This window comes from Narcine bancroftii, unplaced genomic scaffold, assembly GCF_036971445.1.
Source record: "Narcine bancroftii isolate sNarBan1 unplaced genomic scaffold, sNarBan1.hap1 Scaffold_110, whole genome shotgun sequence".
In the NCBI taxonomy this organism is placed as follows: domain Eukaryota; kingdom Metazoa; phylum Chordata; class Chondrichthyes; order Torpediniformes; family Narcinidae; genus Narcine; species Narcine bancroftii.
In genome coordinates, this window is record NW_027211840.1 from 238,736 (window position 1) to 258,359 (window position 19,624).

At 44.8% G+C, this 19,624-nt stretch overlaps 1 long non-coding RNA gene across 1 annotated transcript; it reads right to left on the reverse strand.

The window, feature by feature from the left end:
* Positions 1 to 12,923: 12,923 nt before the first annotated feature.
* On the reverse strand, positions 12,924 to 18,329 carry LOC138750249 (uncharacterized). The gene is made up of 2 exons (XR_011349196.1): positions 18,177 to 18,329; positions 12,924 to 13,334 (listed from the first exon to the last, which is right to left on the reverse strand). It is a non-coding gene; the product is annotated as an uncharacterized lncRNA (long non-coding RNA).
* Between the last annotated feature and the right edge of the window lie 1,295 nt (positions 18,330 to 19,624).

The window sequence follows — 19,624 nt, forward strand, 5'->3', positions numbered from 1 at the left end:
CCAATCCCATCCCCCGCTGCGTCCATCCCCAATCCATTCCCCCACTGCATCCAACCCCAATACCGTCCCCCACCAGATCACACCCCAATACCATCCCCCACTGGATCCATTCCCAATCGCATCCCCACCGGGTCCTCCCAACTCCTACCGATTCTGTCCCCAATACAGTTCCCAACTCGGCCTGTCACTAATTATTTTGCCCGATAGGTCCTCCCACAAACGCAATTCCCCACAGGTCCCACCCCAAAGCCCCTGACCCTCACCAGGTCCATTCCCAAAGCCATTGTCTCCCACTGGCTGGTGCCCAAAGCCCCTGCCTCCCCACTAGACCCATCTTGAAGCCCCAGCCCTCCAATGGGCCTGCCTCAAAGGCCCATTCCCTATCATGTCTGTCCTCCCACTGGACCGATCCTCTCACTAGGCTCATCTCCAATCGATCATGCATTGGAACTGCCCCACCCCAGTTACTGAACCTCCCCCTTCCCCCACCGACAGGCCTTGGAACCTGCTGCTCCAGGGACCACCAGATGGTGGAGATGTGGGGAGGGCAGTGGTCCAGTCTCCTTGCCAGTGGCAGCGTCCCATACCTTCACCAAGCTGGAAAATCTCCCGACCCTTGGCACAGGGATATCTGTCCCATCTGAGCCAGTCCTCTCTCTCCCCCCACCCTGGAGAATGTAGCCCAGTTCAGCTGGTTGCTACAGTAAACTCTGCCCTTCACCTCTTGCTCCATGACTCCTGCTCTCACTTGTCCTTCGACAAGCTGTGTGAGTACAGCCTGGACCTGCCCCCACATCATTACCCTTGGTCCTGTGGGTGAGTGGGTGGGACATGACAGGGGGGTTGTAGGTGGTGGAAATGGGGTAAGAAAGTTTGGGTGAGAGCCGAGAAAGAGAGCGATGATCATCCGGCCAGGGAGAGGCATTGGGGACAGAGTCACTGGGCAGGTGTCAGAGCCTCAGGGAAACAAGGACACTGGAATTGGAAGCAATCACAGCTCATGGAAAGTCAGAGGAAGAACCCTGGGAATCATTGAGAGTGGCGAGATTAGCGTCGCGGTTAGAACAACGCTGTTAAGGGGCCAGAGAGCTGGGTTCAAATTTGACACAGTCTGTGGGAAGTTGTTCATTCTTCCCGTGTCTGCGTGGTTTTCCATCAGTTGCTCTTGGTCCTTCCACCATTTAAAATGTACCGGGGGTTGTAGATCATTGGTGTAATTGAGTGGTTGTGGCTCATAGGCTGAAAAGGCCTGTTCCCGGGCTGCATGTGTCAATGTAAAATCTCCATCTAAAATGATAGTCCAGCCTATCATGAATTTTTTAAAGATTCAACTCAAATGACTGGTCTAGATAGACAACTCTGAAGCAGTCCTTTCGGCCCTTCTTTTCTGCTGGCCAAGCTGCTTGCAAACAGTCCATATCCCTCTCAACCTTTTCATTCCACGGATGCATTCAACTCACATTACATTGTCAATCTGTGGGCCTGTGGGAGGAAGTTATTTCCCTGCCTCGCAGCTTGATTTTGTTCCTCCATATCTCCTTCCTGATGGTAGTGGGTCAAAGATGCTGTCTGCTGGATATCTGCAGGTCTATTTATAGGCCCTATCCCTGGACAATCAGTGGCTCCTTGTCTCAAAGTCCCATCCATGTGGCCTCTCCCTCAGCAATCCCTCATTGGAACACAACTACCCCCTCCTTACCAACCTCAACCAGCCCTTAGTATCTTCATGACAGTTCCAGGCACCTGTTATATCGACCGTTGATGACCTGCGCCAGCTCTAATTTGGACCCTGCCTCACCTAAATCATTGGAATAACCAGCGCCTTCTCCCCTTGAGAGCCCGAGGGAATCCGCACCTTAAGCAGTATCCTGCTGGTGCACCATCAAATGTCCTCTATCACTCCCTTCCACAGGTTCACTGCTGTTATCAGGCTCCTGGATGGATCCGACCCTGGCAAAATTACCCATATTTTCACTGATCCCTCTGTACCTCTACATTCCATCCAGGGATCAATGTTGTGCTGTGGGACTGGTGGAGAACAAAGCACCAATATCAGGAGACAGGGAGCAGTGTAGAGAATTCCAACTCCAGGAGACAGGGAGCAGCACAGAAACCCCCAGCTTTGAGAGAACGGCTGAGTTTTACACGTCTGGAAGTGGCTGGGCCTGGAAGAATACAATGCTATGTTCCAGGGTAAACTGGAACAAAAGCGAGGCAATGCACTTTGGTAAATCAATCCGCTGTCCTCTTCACAGTCAGATCTGACCACCTGAAGGTGTCGGGAAACTGGCTTGGAGGGGCTGAGGCATGCTACAAGAATTGGTCAGAGACAATTGTAAATGTCCACCAGAAATTGGGTCTGTGGGAATGACACTCCCTCTCAGTAATGGGGAAGAACAAGGTCATCAGGTGCAAGGTGCTCTCGGTACTGCTGCATGAGATGCAGGTGTGGCCCATCCCACACACCTCTGCCCTGGCAGTTACCAGAGAAGTTTCCCTCTTCATGTGGGGGTCCAAAATGAATGGAGTGGGAAGGAGGTCCATGTACGTTGCCAGACTATGGTGTTATGAGCCCAAAGGACCCCAAAACCCAGCAGCAATAGACATTCACCAAGACAAGTAGTTATATAAAGATAAGTTGTTTTTAATTATCTTTAAACATGAAAAGAAAATCAAACTTTAACTTATCTCTATTAACTAACCTTAATCCCCTTCTAAGTCTAAGCGCACGTGTATGATGTGTTTGTAAATTTAAGAAAAGTTATTTGGTTCACAGTTCAATCTCACTTCTCATTCTTCTAAATTCACTGGTTGTAGGCAATTCTGATACTGTGCACAGAATTGAACATGTATAAAGTTCATCAGGCTTTGCCACTCAGGAAAGTTCCGTTGGTTTTTCAGAGAGAGATTTGTTGTTCCAGAATTTCCACAACTGAGCTACAACCATTAGTCACCTCAATGTTTCGCTGATAAAACTTGGCCCATCAGGGTTCTCCAGATAATAACCTCTTCCTTTTAGGCAAGCACAGTTTTCCTTCCTGTTCCACTTATTTCGAGAGAAAGTTCTTGGACTACTGGGACCTTTTTTGGGAAAGCTGGGACCTATACCATAATGATGGGTGAAATCTTAAATCCCAGAGGGACCAGTCTCCTGGTGGGGGCATTTGCTAGGGCTGTCAGGAGGGGTTTAAACTGGTATGGTTGGGGACAGAGTTTCAGGTCAGCCAGGACAGTAGGGTGAGGGTTAGTAGGATAAGGAAAGAGACAAGTTTAAATAATTTGAGGGAGGAAAAGCAGGAAGTAGTAAACAGATGTTGCAGTGAAAATTGTGAGAATGGAAGAGAGGAGGATATGCAGAAGGTAGGATGTAGGAGATCCCTGAGTTGTATTTATTTTAACGCGAGGAGCGTAGTAAGAAAGCTGGATGAGCTAAAGGTGTGGATTGACATGTGGCATTATGATGTGTGGCCATTAGCGAGACATGGTTGAAAGAAGGTTGTGACTGGCAGTTGAATGTTCCAGGATTTCACTGCTTTAGATGTGACAGAGTTGGTGGATTAAGAGGGGGAGGTGTGGCATTAAATGTCAGGGAGGATATTACAGCAATGCTGAGGCAAGATAGACTGGAGGGCTCGTCAAGAGAGTCAGTGTGGGTAGAGCTGAAAAATAAGAAGGGTGAGGTTACTATTATGGGGTATATTATAGGCCTCCAAATGGGGAAAGGGAACGAGGAGAGCAAATGTGCAAGGAAATAGGTGGGATATGCAGGTGAAATAGGTTGGTGTTGGTTGGGGATTTCAATTTTCCAAACATCGATTGGGAAACGCAGTCAGTAAAAGTGCAGGATGGCTTAGTATTTATGCATTGTGTTCAGGATTGCTTTTTGCAGCAATATGTTGAGACGTCAACTAGAGTGGGAGCAGTGTTCGATCTGTTGTTTGGGAATGCAGTGGGGCAGGTGACAGAGGTGAGCGTTAGGGAGAACTTCGGATCCAGTGATCATTTTGACATACTCTTAAGAACTTGAAGAGGGAAATTAGAAAGACAAAAAGAAGGGATGAGGTGTCCACAGATAATAAGGCGAAGGTGAATCCTCAGGGTTTGTTCAGATATGGGAACAGTAAAAGGAGGGTTAAACATAGAATAGGTCGACTGGATGATGGGACCAGTGAACTATGTCAGGAACCGTATGAGATGGGAGAAATATTGAACATTTTTTTCTCGTCTGTATTCACGAGGGAAACAGACATTGGGCTATACAAGGTAAGAGAGGCAAAGGGGTTAGTTATGGAAAGGATAAGGATTAGTAAAGTGAGAGGTTTGGAGCTTCTTGGGTCAATTCAAGTGGATAAGTCTCCTGGTCCTGATGGGATTTTTCCCAGGACTTTAAGGGAGGTCAGGGAACAAATAGCGGGGGCACTGACAGTGATTTTTGAAAGATCACTGGAGGAGGGTGTGGTGCCGTGGGATTGGAGGGTTGCAAATATAGTTCTGTTGGTCAAAAAAGGCAGTAGGTGTAGGCCAAGTAATTATCGGCCAGTAAGTTTGACTTCCGAGTGGAGAAGTTTATGGATGGTATACTTCAAGATACTATGTACAAATATCTGGATAGGCAGGGATTGATCGGGGGCACCCAGCATGGGTTAGTGAAGGGAAAGTCATGTTTGACGAAACTTGTTGATTTTTTTGAAGAGTTGACAAGAAAAGAGATCTATTTGAATTTTAGTAAGGCTTTTGATAAGGTTCTGCATGTCAGGTTATTTAGGAAGGTTCAGTCACTAGGGATTAATAGATATTGAGATTGGTTCAGAGGTGGCTGGGAGATAGACAGCAGAGAGTCATGGTGGACAACTGTATGTCATGTTGGAAGCCTGTGACAAGTGGAGTGCCTCAGGGATCGATGCTGGGTCCCTTAATATTAATGATGTGGTGAACTGGGTAAACAAATATGCAGATGATACAAAAATAGGGGGTGTGGTGGATAGTGAGGTAGATTTTCTTAGATTACAGGATTTGCTTTGTTTGGAAAAGATGGCAGATGGAATTTAATGTTGACAAGTGTGAGGTGCTGCATTCCGGAAAAAATAATATAAATAGAACATATGCAGTTGAGGGGAGGGGGTCGAGGGGAGGGGGTCGAGGAATGAAGAGGAACAGAGGATTCTTGGAGTTATGGTACAGAGTTCACTGAAGGTGGATTCCCATGTATTTAAGAAGGCATATGGCATGCTGGGCTTCATAAATCATAGCATAGACTAGAGTGTAGCTGTTTAAGGCATTGGTGAGACCAGGTTTGGAGAATTGTGTTCAGTTCTAGTCTCCAATTATAGGAAAGATATAGATAAGGTGGAGAAGGTGCAGAGAAGATTTACAAGAATGTTGCCTGTCTTACAGCATCTGGATTACAGGGAGAGATTAAGGAGTCTGAGAGTTTATTCATTGGGAATAAAATTATGAAAGGAATAGATAGACGAGACATAGACAGACACTTTCCCGTGACGGAAGGGAAGGTTGGAACAAGAGGCCATGAGTTAATGGTAAGAAGGCAAAACTTCTGGAGAAATTTTAGAGGATGCTTCTTCACTCAGAGAGTGGAGGCCGAACGGAATGATCTTCCAAATGAGATAGTTGCGGCAGGGTCCCTTCTGTCATTTAAGAGAAGGTTGGATGTGTACATGGAGGTGAGAGGGTTGGAGGGATATTGGTGGAGATCAGGAGGATTGAGCTAGTGGAGGCAAACATGGCCTGTTTCCGCTCTGTAAATGGTTATATGGTTACATGGTGAGACAGTTTTTCATTTCAATGTCCCATCTCTCGTTACAAAACTCTCTGCTATCCTCGTTCGTGCTGCACATTTCTTCACTGCTGCTATGGCTGGACTCAGAAAGTTTGTTTGATATTTATGCAACTTCAGTTTTGTATCTGCTTCATATATATAACCAAGCACAAATATTCTCACATCCTTTTGTATTTTTATCTTCATAATTTGTACTAATAATATACTGAAATTGTTCCACTTTTACACAGGTCCAAACCGAATGGAAAAAAAAGTCCCAATCACCTGATTACATTGAAAACATTTCTCGGAATAATTGGAGATAAGTCCATTTAATTTATATGTAGTATAGCAGAATTGATGTGGGGAATTGTATTTTATATCTGGCATTAATCATATTTGTAACACTCTTAACACAATCTTGACCCTATTTCTTCTTGAATTTGTATATTTCAATCTTCACACCACTCTGAACAGCTTCTTTCTGAAATCGTCACATCCAAGCCCGACTCCCATCTTTCTCCTGACCTCTGCTATCCTGGTTTTGGATTTTCTCTCTGGAGAGCATCGTACATTTCATTGATAAATTTGGGTGTATTTCCCAACCAACTCTTTGTTCCATTTCGCTAATTTTAGGTGGAGTCAATGTTGGTCCCTATCTTTCTCTTAAGAATGATCTAAGCGGGAGAAAACAGAAGGTCCCACTGGCCTCTCCGTATTTGTGTTTAATTGTTTGAAGAATTTCTTCCATGTAGCATCTTCAAAATATCTTATACTCGGTCATAACATAAATTTAATATTCTATTGCCTCTGTTCATAGGCAATAATACATTTTGACATACTTTGCTTTCCCTCCTCCATTGTTGTCAGATTCATGTGGGTCCCACAGATTAAGAACCAGACCAAAGCGGAGGTACAAAGCACACATTTATTTCGGGGATGGAAACAGGACAACAGGGTCGATATGTTAGGAAAACGTCTACACACAGAATACGCAGGGAATAAATATACACTTCTAATGAGGAGGGTGAAACCGACAGAGACTGGTGGAAATTACATGAACCTACACATTCAAAATTCAGGATCAAAGTTATACTATGAGTCCCCACCCTTTGGACATGGACATGGCTCTTGCTGCCTTACCTCGCGACTCACCCCAACCCAGTGTGGAAAATGCTACTTACTAGCCATGAGGAGTCGAAAGAGGCAGAACAAAGGGGAACATGGTCCTTTATAGTTCTGGGGGAAATGCTGGAAGAGCCAATCTCTTGGGGCAGGCTGGGCCCTGTTGACTGTTGTGGCCAATGCTCAAAGCTAAGTGCAGGGGTTCAGCAGGGGTCAGTCGAGGTGATTCACCTGGGCCAATTGGGTGAAAGTCAGGGCTGAGTCTGGCCGGGCTGCCTGGACTGCAGCTCCTGGGGATTTAGGTGGGCCAATTGGGTGAATGTCAGGGCTGAGTCTGGGCGGGCTGCCTGGATCGCAGCTCCTGGGGATTTAGGTGGGCCAATCACAAGGGTCACCTTGATGGCTTGGAATGAGTCTTTTACCTTGATTGGCAGGTAGTGTGTCCACCGAACAGGAGCACAGCAGCACCACCAGGTGGTGGACACTGCCTCTCCATGACAATCCACCCCTTCGGAAGACACATTCATTGCCAATAAAGTGCGACAGGTAATAAGAAGGTCTAACGGGGCAATGCAAAGGTGCATATAAATTGACAATCACATCATGGAATAAGTATAGCAATGATAACAAAAATAAATGCAATCCCCCAGTGAATTATAGTCACCCAAATGTCGCTCGTGGAGCCAAATGGCCCCCAGGGTCCCCATGAGGTGATGATGCTGGTGGATCTGGTCCCATGATTTTTGAATTTTTGCCATTGAGTCCCTAATGTGGTCAGCCAGGTGGGTGATGTTAGAGGATTCCTTGGGAATGTAGGTGCAGCACTCCTGGCATTGACTGCACAGCTGCCAGCAGGTAGTCCAGGGCCATCCGATTTGGCATTTCCACCATACGTCTCTCCTTCAACTCCACAGCTGTCCAGGTCAGGGTGTCCTGTGTATGGTGCAGGGACACTGCCATCTCGTTAGCCAACATCTCCAGGAGGGTGGTCACCCGGGTCACTTCATTGGAGAGACATGTGAAACCGTTCACTGTTCAGGAAAAGGCGACATAGAGTTGTGAACTAAGCCAGCGCCATCATGGGCATTAGTCCCCTGTCCATCGAGGACATCTACAAGAGGCGGTGTCTCAAGAAACCAGCCACTATCCTCAAGGACCCCCACCACCTGGGCCATGCCATCTTCTCACTGCTACCATCGGGATGGAGGTACAGAAGCCTGATGAACACCCAACAGCACAAGGACAGTGTCTTCCCCTCTGCCCACAAGAGCCCGATAGCTGTTTCATGAACACTGTTCTTGAAGCTTGGGGTGGGGGGAGGGGGTGTCAGGCAGAAGGTTTGTGAACTACGACCACCTGCAACCTTGAGGCATGGCCTTGTGACCCTCGCTCTGCCAGTGCTGTCAGGCGTGGGGTTGGCCATGGTTGGAGCATGCTGGGAGCAGCACCGTGCATGCTGGGAGCAGTGCCAGGCATTCTCAGGGCAACAAAGTGCCGACTGTGATGGCTATTTTTGTGAGAACAGCCTTCTACTCAAAACAGAGATGCTGCATGAGGGAGAGTTGACTGTTGAAGAGGTTCGTCAGTTGTCACCTCAGTGGCTGGCATATTCAAAGTGTTTTATTCTGTGTAACAAGGCAATAAACTGATAACATCTATGAAGAAAGCGACAGTATTGTGAGCCTGCATCATTTCAAAGCCTCTGGTTCCTGCTGGCTGCCTTGCCGACTCCTGATACACATTTTTACAGGATGCAACTTCATCCACTTCTGAGTGGTTCCATCAATTCCCGATCCCTCGAGGTTGCCTTTGCAGGTTGATAGAGTCGTTCAGGCTTATGGTATTCTGGCCTTCATTAGTTTGGGATTGAGCTCAAGAGTTGAGAGGTCACATTACAGCTCGAGAAAACTCTTGTTAGACCACAATTAGAATATTGTGTTCAGTTCTGGTTTCCTCATTACTGGAAGTTTTGGAGAGGGTAAATGGAAATGTTCCACTATCATCATGTAACACGACATTGAGAATGTAACATACATGAAATTCTTTAACTTTTTTCTACCGGAAGGTGGACAGAGTGTCGCCACTTTCTCCAGCGCCCCTCAGAAATCTACAGCACCGGGTGTCTCTAGGCGGTCTGCCCTCCAAGTCCTGAGCCTGCTTCACTTCCAAGATCAGGCAATCTCAGGAAGATTCAGGCTATTAAGGTGCAGAGAAGATTTATAAGGAGGTTGCCTGAACTGAAAAATGAGGCAAGTTTAACAGAGCTAGGGCTTTTCCCTTTGGAGTGAAGAAGGATAAGTGGTGACAATAGAGGTCTACAAGATTATGAGGGCATTGGTAGGGTAGATTTTCCTGGGGTGAGAGGAGCAAATACCAGAAGACAGAGAGGTGTTAATGAGACTATCTCAGCAAGGATGTGATGATGGAGAGTGTGCAAAGATTGTCTAGGATGATTCCTGGAATGCAGGAACTGGCGTATGGGGAAAATTTGGCACCTCATGAGTTGTATTCATTGGAGTGTAGGAGAATATCATAGAGATATTTTGAATATTGAAAGATTATGACAGAGTGAATGCGGATTAGATATTTCCCTTGATAGGTGAATCGAGGACAAGGGTCATAATTTAAAATTAGAAATTATTCAATCAGAGAGGAGGAAGAACTTCTTTAGTCAGAGGGTCGTGGATCTATGGAAGCCACAGCTGCACAAGGCAGTGGAGGCCAGATCACAAGGACAATTTAAATAGGAAATGGATAAGTATCTCATTAGTAAGGGTATCAAGAGACCTGGGGAAAAGGCTGGAAATTGGAACAAGGTGTGAGCATAGTTCAGCTGAGTGTAGAGTCATGGAACAGACTCGATGGGCCTAGTGACCTGCTTCTGTCCCTTTACCTTGTGATCAGATTTCCGAATGTTCGATGAACCTTAGACATGACCTCATATTCTCTTCTTTTGAAAATGTAATTTATAGCAATATTTCCACCTGTGATACCGCTGCGGAACAATACATTCCGTGAAATGTTCATGACAATAAATTCGGATCCGGATTCTGCATTGTTCCAAAACAAAGTCTAATTAATAGAGTAGAGATACATGCTCCATTTGTGTCTCCTGACCTAGTGTTAATGTGAGGGGTGGTGGGGTGAAATCAGTCACTTTGGACTAATTTAGGAAGACTTATTTTCGAGATTTGCAGTATATAGATGATTACTAAGTTATAAGTGATGAAGCTCCTCATGTCGGGGAAGAGATACAGAAGGATTTCAGCCAGATCCCACCGGCTGAGGAGCTGCTTCTTCCCACAGGCAGTGAGAAGAGCTGCTGAACAACGGATGAATTGCTGAATCAACTTCCCATGATTCGATGATTTGTGAAGAATATTTATTTTTAATAAATGTATTTCAGACATGCATTGAGGTGTAACGGGTTTACATAGAGTATAGAAAAAGAGACGTCTCACAGAATTGTTTTCCAGCATTTTGGTACGTAGGTTCTGTGTCGATGTGTCGTTGTTCTGTATGTGTCTTGTACCTGATGTGTGTTTGCATGTTTTTGCATCAAGAACCAGAGGACACTGTTTCATCAGGTTGTACTTGTGTCATCGGATGATATATTAACTAATTTTCTTCGCTGAGTGTCATGAATTCATATTGAAGGGCAGTGGATATCCTTTCCTGAGGATATTTCACCTGGTCACCTCATTCTAGGAATGAGGTGGAAGCTATGGAGAGGGTGCAGAGGAGATTCACCAGGATGGGGCCTGATTTGGAAAATAAGTCTTAAAGGCAAATTTAGCTGAGGTAGGGCTTTTCTCTGGACACCAAAGAAGGATGAGAGGTGACTTAATAGAGGTCCATGAAATGATGAGAGGCACAGATAGGATGGACAGCCAGCACATTTATCCTGGGGCGAGAATACCAGAGGACTACTAAATAAGGTGAGAGGAGGAAAGATTTGGCACAGAAGGATGAGTGGAGACTTAATAGCAGACTACAAGATTATGAGAGGCATAGATAAGGTGGAGAGCCAGCACCTGTTTCCAAAGGCAGGAATAGCAAGGACCAGAGGACATGTATACAAAGTGAAGGGAAGGAAGTTTATGGGAGACATCAGGGGTAGGTTATTTTTACACAGAGGGTTGCGGGTGCCTGGAATGCTTTGCCAGGGATAGTGGTGGTGGGTGAAACATTAGAGGCATTTAAGAGGCTCTTAGACAGGCACAGGGATGGAAGAAAAATAGAGGGTTATTGGATAGGGAGAGTTTAAGTTTTTTTAAAAACAAGAATATATGGGTCGGCATAACATTCAGGGCTTCTTGTGTTGAACAAGCAGTTTGTAAATGCAGCCGTTTACCTCAATGTTCATGGTAGACTTTGCTTATTGGTGTATGCTACTCTGATCTAGAATGATGGATGCCAGTGTAAGTTTGTTGTCTGTCTCAGTTGCTATTCTATGTGTGTGTCTGCAACTTCCAAAATGTCTATCCCTTGCGTGGGGTCCCTTTCTCCCGGAAGAGGGGGTCAGGAAGCTCCAGTGTGATTTGAATAAATTGAGGGACTGGGCAGATACATGGCAAATGCACTACAATGTGGATAAATGTGAGGTTATCCACTTTGGTAATACAAACCGGAGGGCAGATTACTATTTGAATGGCAATAGTTTAAGAGATGGGGAAGTGCAGAGAGACCTAGGGGTACTTGTACACCAGTCTCTGAAGGCGAGCATGCAGGTACAGCAGGCGGTTAAAAAGGCAAATGGTATATGGCCTTCATATCAAGAGGGTTTGAGTATAGGAACAAGGATACCTTACTGCAACTGTACAGGGCCTTGGTGAGACCCCACCTGGAGTATTGTGTGCAGTTTTGGTCACCTTATCTAAGGAAGGATGTTCTTGCAATGGAGGGAGTGCAGAGGCGATTCACCAGGCTGATACCTGGAATGGCAGGAATGACTTATGAGGAAAGATTGCGCAAATTGGGATTGTACTCGCTGGAGTTTAGAAGATTGAGAGGGGATCTCATAGAGACATATAAAATTCTGGCAGGACTGGATAGAATGGATTCAGATGGGATGTTTCCGATGATGGGAAAATCCAGAACCCGAGCCCATGGTTTGAGGATAATAGGCAAACCATTTAGGACCGAGATGAGGAGGAATTTCTTTACCCAGTGGGTGGTCAATCTGTGGAATTCATTGCCACAGAGGGCAGTAGAGGCAGGTTCATTAAATATATTTAAGAGGGAATTAGATCTATTTCTTCAGTATAAGGGTATTAAAGGTTACGGAGAGAAGGCGGGGACGGGGTACTGAACTTTAAGATCAGCCATGATCTCGTTGAATGGCGGAGCAGGCTCGAAGGGTCGAATGACCTACTCCTGCTCCTATCTTCTATGTTTCTATGTCCCAATGTGGTGTTGCCTGAACTCCCCATGTGTCTGCTGCCCTGTCAGTGGAATAAGCTTCTGCATTCAGTTGGGCCATGTTAATGTCTTGGCAAGATTGACCATGTCCTGCAGGACATTCACCAAAAGCCTTTGTCTGATACTATCAGACTCGAGGCCGGCCACACAGACGTCGCTGATCAGTCCTCCTGGTAGACAGCTGCCATAACATCGGTGAGCCACAAGCTCTCCTTTGCTCCCACAAGGCTCAAATGTATTCATCAACAGATTCATCAGGTGCATGACGGCGGCTGCCCAGGAGGGATCTGGTGTTCATTACATTCTTTGAGGCTAAGGACTGCATTTTCAGGAGTGCCATAGCAGCCGAGTAAATCTCAGTCTCTCATCATCTGGAAGATGCTGTGGCCGACCTGTGCAAACAGCAGGTCTCTCCTATCGACCTTTTTCCAAATGTTGTGTCACCTCAGAAAGGTGTTCAGGCAGCCACTGACCAAATTTTATGGAGTCCTCTGGATAATTGAGGTCAGTGTCCAGCTTCTCTGTTCAAATAGCCTTATCCAGGGCATGCAGACAGAGTGATTAAATTGTAGCACTATCAATTAGACACGACGAACCAAAGTCAAGATTAATAAGCTTTAATCACTATAAAATTACAGGCATATCTTGCATGCTGTTGTCCCGATTACAAGGCAGTACTGAGGGAGTAGATTGGGCGATACTTTCTTTATTAGGAATCATGAAGGGGGAGGAGTTACAGTATCAGGGATGGGCCAACCAGTACAATGACTGTAATGCAGTGGTCCACCACTGTTTTGTTGTTATGTGTGTAGTGTCCAGTTCTGTGTCTGCGTGTTTTGCACTGAGGTCCAGACTACACTATTTTGTTGGGTGGCACTTGTACAATCAGATGACAGTAAACTTGATTTGACCTCACCTGCAGCTATGAAGGAGGCCTGTTCATCATGGGGACACGGAGCTTTCTTCAATGACAATCCTGTTCTTCTCATCCAACCCTGCAAAGATGTTCAGTCTGTATGGAAGGGAGGCATCATTATTTGTAACTTGCAAGGTTGACTTGTGGCCTGTTATGGACTTGGTCCCTTGCCACGTCTTGTGTCTGTGGATGTCAGCAGGTAAGTGCGTCATTTTCAGCAAGAGAATGGGAGTGAGATGGGTAGAAGTTGGGGAATATCCTTGATAGGGTTCGAACAAAAGATTTAAGGCCTGCAATTACCAGCTTCTGGAGTTCTGTTTGGATTTTCAGAGAGATTTTGTGACCCTTGAGGCTGTGAAGTTCCTGCTGCATTTCAGTCAATGGAAATCATTTCTAGACTGGACTGGGGCTGTGTCATCAGAGAGGCAGCGTCGACGAGAACTGATCACCCTGGATTGACAGAGGCTGAGGGGTGACTTGAGAGAGGCTTACAAAGAGAAAAGACATGTGCCAAGCATTGAGAAATGTAATGTATTAATATGAACGTTACAGTGTGGTGTCCCACGAACCAGTCGATTACTCCAATCACACCCAATTAACCTGCCAACGCTGTATGTTTCGGAGGGTGGGAGGAAACCGGAGAACCCGGCAAAAAGCCACACAGGTCATGGGGGGAAAGTACAAACCCTTTACACCCCAACATGGGGACACAACACAAACTCTGCCTATGTCACTCTTCACTCTGTCCTTTCATTTACACTTGTGGCTGCTCTCACTCAGTCCCTCTGCTCATTAAACAGTTCTCCTGCCCCATTTCAGATTCAAGATTCCTTTGTTGTAATATGGCACGAGATTTGCTTTAATCTGTCCTAAGTCACAGAGCAGCAGCAATCATCAAGGATCCACACCCCCCAGCACACACACTGTTCTCGCTGCTACCATCAGGAAAGAGGTATTGGTGTACAAGCCCTGCACCACCAGGTTCAGGAACAGCTGCTCCCCCTCCACCATCAGACTCTTCAACCACAAACTCAATCAGGGATTCATTTAAGAATTCTCAATTGTGCACTTTATTGAATTTTTTTTATTCTCTCTATTGCAGTTTGTTTACATTTATTATTTGCTTACAGTTAGAATCATAGAACACTGCAGCACAGAAAACAGGCTGTTCAGCCCTTCTAGTCTGTTCCAAAATATTATTCTGCTAGTCCCATTGACCTGCACCCAGTCCATAACCCTCCAGATCTCTCCCATCTGTGAATCTATTCAATTTATTTAAGAGTGAGCAGGCATTCACCATGACAGATGGCAGTTCATTCCACACTCCCACTACTTTCTGAGTTCCCCTTAATGTTCCCCCAAATCCTTTCTCCTTTCACCCTAAAGCCATGTCTTCTCCTAATCTGTGGAAAGAGCCGACTCTCATTTACTGTCGATTCCCCAGAATTTTGGAAACCTCGATCAAATCTCTCCTCATTCTTCGACGCTCCAAGGAATAAGGTCCTAACCTGTTTAATCTTTCCCTGTAACTCAACTCCTAAAGACCTGGCAATGTCCTAGAAAATCTTCACTGCCCTCTTTCAATCTTACTGATATCCATCCTGTAGTTAGATGACCCAGAACTGCACACAATACTCCAAATTTGGCCTCACCAACATCTTATACAACCTCATCATAACTTCCCAACTCCTCTATCAATACTTTGATTTATGAAGGCCAAGATGCCAAAACTTTCTTTGCAACCTTTAGTTCTTTACATGAGAACTTTGAGTCCAGTTGTGTTTGCACGACCAATAAGTGGTAATTCTGCCTGACCCACAACAAAAAGGATCTGAGGATTGTATGTGATGTCATGTATGTACTCGGACAATAATTCTGAAATCTGAATGTTCCTGACACTGGGGCTTTGAATTAAAGGAGAGGTTGGATAGACCGGGACTGTTCTCCTTCGAGTGTAGGTGGATGAGGGGGACCTCAGAGATCTTGAAATCTTACGGTAATTCACCTTTTTCCCCAACATGTAACATCAGAGGACATAGATTTAAGTTGAGAGGGGAAAGATTTGAAAAGGACCTGAGGGGCATCATTTTCACCCAGAGGGCGGCGGGGCGAGTGGAACGAGCTGCCAGAGGAAGTGGTAAAGCCGGGGACTATTGTAATGTTTTAAGGACATTTACTCAGGTACAGATTCACAGGGATATGGGCTAAATGCAGGTGAATGGGACCAGTTGAAGTGGACAACTTGGGTATCAGGGTCGAGCTGGTCTGAAGGGTCGGTCTCTGTGGATTACAATTCCATGAGTCTCTGATATCAGTGACTGCACAATCTCTTCCATAGAAACCTCCAGCAGAAGAACAGGCCTTTCGGCCCTTTTAGTCTGTGCTGACCTATTATTTTATCCAGTTCCACTGACCTGCACCTAGAACATAGCCCTCTCATCCAGGTACCTGTCCAAAGTTTCATTAACTTTCAAAATCAAGCCGGCATTCAACACATCAGCTGGCAGGTGATGTACAGAAGACTGAGACAAATATTGTGACACCAGGTTCACAGGGGGAGAAGGTTTAACGATGATATATGGTACACTGAGACATATACTGTGACACTGAGTTCACAGCAGTGAGAATGTTTAACAGTAATGTACGTTAGACTTTGTCAGATACTGTGACACCATGTTCACCATGGTAGTAAGAAGGTTTAACGATGATGTGAAATGAACTGTGGTAGATAAAGTGACACCAGATTAACAGGGGGAGAATGTTTAACAATTATGTATGGGAGACTGACCACTTCAGCTGGCAGCTGGTTCCACTCTCCCACCACTCTCTGTGTGAAGATGTTCCTCCCAAATGTCCCTTTCAACATTTAACCTTTCATACTTGACCCATTCCCTCTGGTTCTTGTCTCACCTTAACTCAGTGGATAAAAAGCCTGCTTGCATTTGTTCCATCTACATCGCTCAGAATTCTGTGTTCATGTAAGCAGAGTGGTGCAGTGGAAGTGTGCTGGGCCCACATCCCAGAGGGGGATGGATCTAGATATTCTTTGGGTGTCATGGTTGGCTTAGCAGTTATCACAACTCTTTTCAACGCCAGCGATTGGGCCCAGGGTTCAAATCACATGCTGTCTGCAAGGAGTTTATACTGTGACAGATTATGCTATATTTTATATTGGTTAGAGATATGTTTTAAACGGAGATAAATTGTGGCAGGTTTTTTAGTGTAGGTCAAATACAAACACTTTAAAACTGATCTCATTTAAAATGCCAGAGCTCTGCTCAAGGCAGACAGTCCAGGCTCTGGGTGCCTTTGCAAAAACTTTGATGAATGGCTATAAGGATTTCACAAGTAGGTGTTAATTCGACCTGCTGTGGAGTGATGGATTATTGTTTTGGAAAGCAGCAGATGTACAAACTCAGAGGATTAGCTCCGGTGCCGCAGTTGGAGTGCACTTGGCTGTTCCCAGAGGGTCATGTGGTTTTCTGTGTGTGTGTGTGTGTGTGTGTGTGTGTGTGTGTGTGAGAGAGAGAGAGAGAGAGAGAGAGAGAGAGAGAAAGAGAGAGAGAGTTGAGTTCTCTAGTTCTGCAGCAGCTGGGACTGGAACAGGACAAGGTGGCAGCTTGTGGAAAACCCCATTTTGAAGATGGGTTGGGAGTCCTGACTTCAGCCTGGTCAAAGCCCTTGTGGTCCACACAAGAGGAGATGTCTGGCTGGATAATGTTTCACTTCAAATAAGAGAAACACAAAAGGAACAGTGTGGTGACCTGTGTGATGATATGCTGCAGTACATCACTCGGCAACTAGGTGGCCTAGAGACAAGACACCCGGCCTAATGACATCCGACCACCAGGTGGACCCAGAGGGCCCATGGTATAAAGCCGAGGTCCTGACCGTGCTCTATCTCTCTCTCTCTCTCTCTCTCTTTCTCTCTCTTTCTCTTCTCTCTCACCAAGTTCTCAGTGGGGAAAAGGTTTAATGGTGATGTACAGTAAACTTTGGCAGATACTGCAACACCAGGTTCACAGTGGGGAGAAGTTTTAATGGTGATGTACAGAAGACTGAGACAAATATTGTGACACCACGTTCACAGGGGGAGAAGGTTTAACAATTACGTATGTGAGACTGAGACAGATACTAAGATTATGGCTTCCCAACAGTGAGAGGTTTTAACAGTAATGTACGATAAACTATGATAGAATCTGTGACACCGATTTCAGAGTATGGAGAAGGTATAACAGTGATGTACAATAAACTGCAGCAGATACGATACCGGGTTCACAGTGGGGAGAAGGTTAACGGTGATGGATGGTAGATTGAGATAGATACTGTGGCACCGGGTTCACAATGGAAATAAGGATTAAAGGTCACAGTGGTGAGAATATTTAACGGTGATGTACGGAAGACTGAGGCGGATACTGTGACACTGGATTCACAATGGGGAGGAAGATTATCAGTGGTGTACGCTAAACTGTGGAAGATACTGTGACACCGAATTCACATTTGTGTAAAGGTTTAACAGTGATGTACAGTAAACTGTGGCAGATACTGTTACACCAGGTTCACAGTGGAGGAGAAAGTTTAACATTGATGTACTATAGACTGAGGCAGAAACTATGAGACAGGATTCACATTTTATGAGAAGGTTTAACAATGATGTACGATTAACTGTGTCAGATACTTTGACATCAGGTTCATTTTGGGGAGAAGGTTTAATGGTGATGTATGGTAGAGGGAGGCAGATACTGTGACACCAGGCTCATTGTATTGTTCATTTATCTTAATTACTACATCTAATTTATATGCTCCATTTTTTTGTGGTAACTTCCAAACATTCCATAAACTTCATTTCTAATCAGATTTTGTTCATTTAAATAGTCACCACTAAAAGCCCAAATTGTTTGATCTCTTAAGTACACAGCACAAAATTAAATTCTTAACCTGGGTTTGGTTCAACGGCACTTCAGTCTGCCTCATTATTTTTTCAGCCCCCTCGTTTTGTGCTTTCTGCTTTGCCCAGCTGTTTTGCCAAATGGATATCCAACTCTGTCTTCTCAGCTTGACCCAATGTCTCCTCTGTAAACTTAAACAAACCAAGGAGACATAAGTTAAAATTTTCACATTGGCATTTTCAAACACAAAACTGACGCTGTGACTTGCAGTTTCATATCATAATCCCACTTGCTAAACTTGCAAGCAACTGCAACACATCCGACAGCTGGAAAATTGCAAGCGAACTGCTTGGTTAAAGCAAAGATTCCACCCAGTCACCCCATTAAAGTTCACAACAGATAGCAACCTGAAAGTTAAATACAAAGATCTGTATCAGGAAGATTAATGGGCTTTAAAAAATAATCATTTCCACTATTGAAAGAAAACTCCTCTGGGAACACCAGGCTCTTGTTGAACATTTCCTGTTGTATTCCTCAAAATGGTTTGAATCTTAATTTCAAGCAGAGTCATTTGGTGAGATTGTTGGTCCAGAACAAACCCTGCCCTCACATACCCTTAAATACCTGCAAAGTCCTGGTTCAGCTCTGCTCCATGCTAAAGCTATCAGAGCTTTTCTGAAGAGATAACAGACTTCAGATGCTGGTACATTGAGTCAAAAAAAACACAAATGCTTCCCTGAACAACACACCTCTCTCTGAAAATCAACAAGAACATTCCTGAACAGTAATTATTTACCTTTCTAGCACCAAACCTGGTGAACTTTATATATGTTCAATTCTGTGCACAGTATAAGAATGACCTGCATCCAGTGAACATGGAGGAATGAGAAATGAGATTGGACTGTGAACCAAAGAACTTTTCTGAACTTACACACACATTACACACAGGTGCACTTAGAATTAGAAGGGGGGTAAGTTTGGTAAAGTAAGTTAAAGTAGTAAAATAGTGATAAGTTAAAGTGTAAATCCGTGTTCATGTTGAAAGATAATTAAAATCAGCTTTTGTTTAAGTCACCATTTGTCTTGGTGAATATCTATTGCTGCTGTGTTTTGGGATCCTGTGGTCTCGTAACACAGCACCAAGCTTCAGAACAACCCTCATTCTTTAGTTTATGATAATAGTCCATTAATGGGTCCCAGCATCTTTTGAAAATTATTAATTGACTCTTCAATAATTTTTGTCAATATCAACAAGACATAATATCATTTCACTGTTGTGTTTGTGTCGTTGGAGAATTCCCTTTCCTTTCAATCAGAATTCGAGTTTTGGGTGCCATATTTGAGAAAAGATGTGCTGGTGTTGGAGAAGGTCAGCGATGATTTACTGGAATGATATCAGGAATGAAAGGGTTAGTGTATGAGGAACAATTGTCGACTCTTCGACTGTACAAGTTGGAGTACAGAAGGATAAGGGGGACCTCAGAGGCATTTCAAATG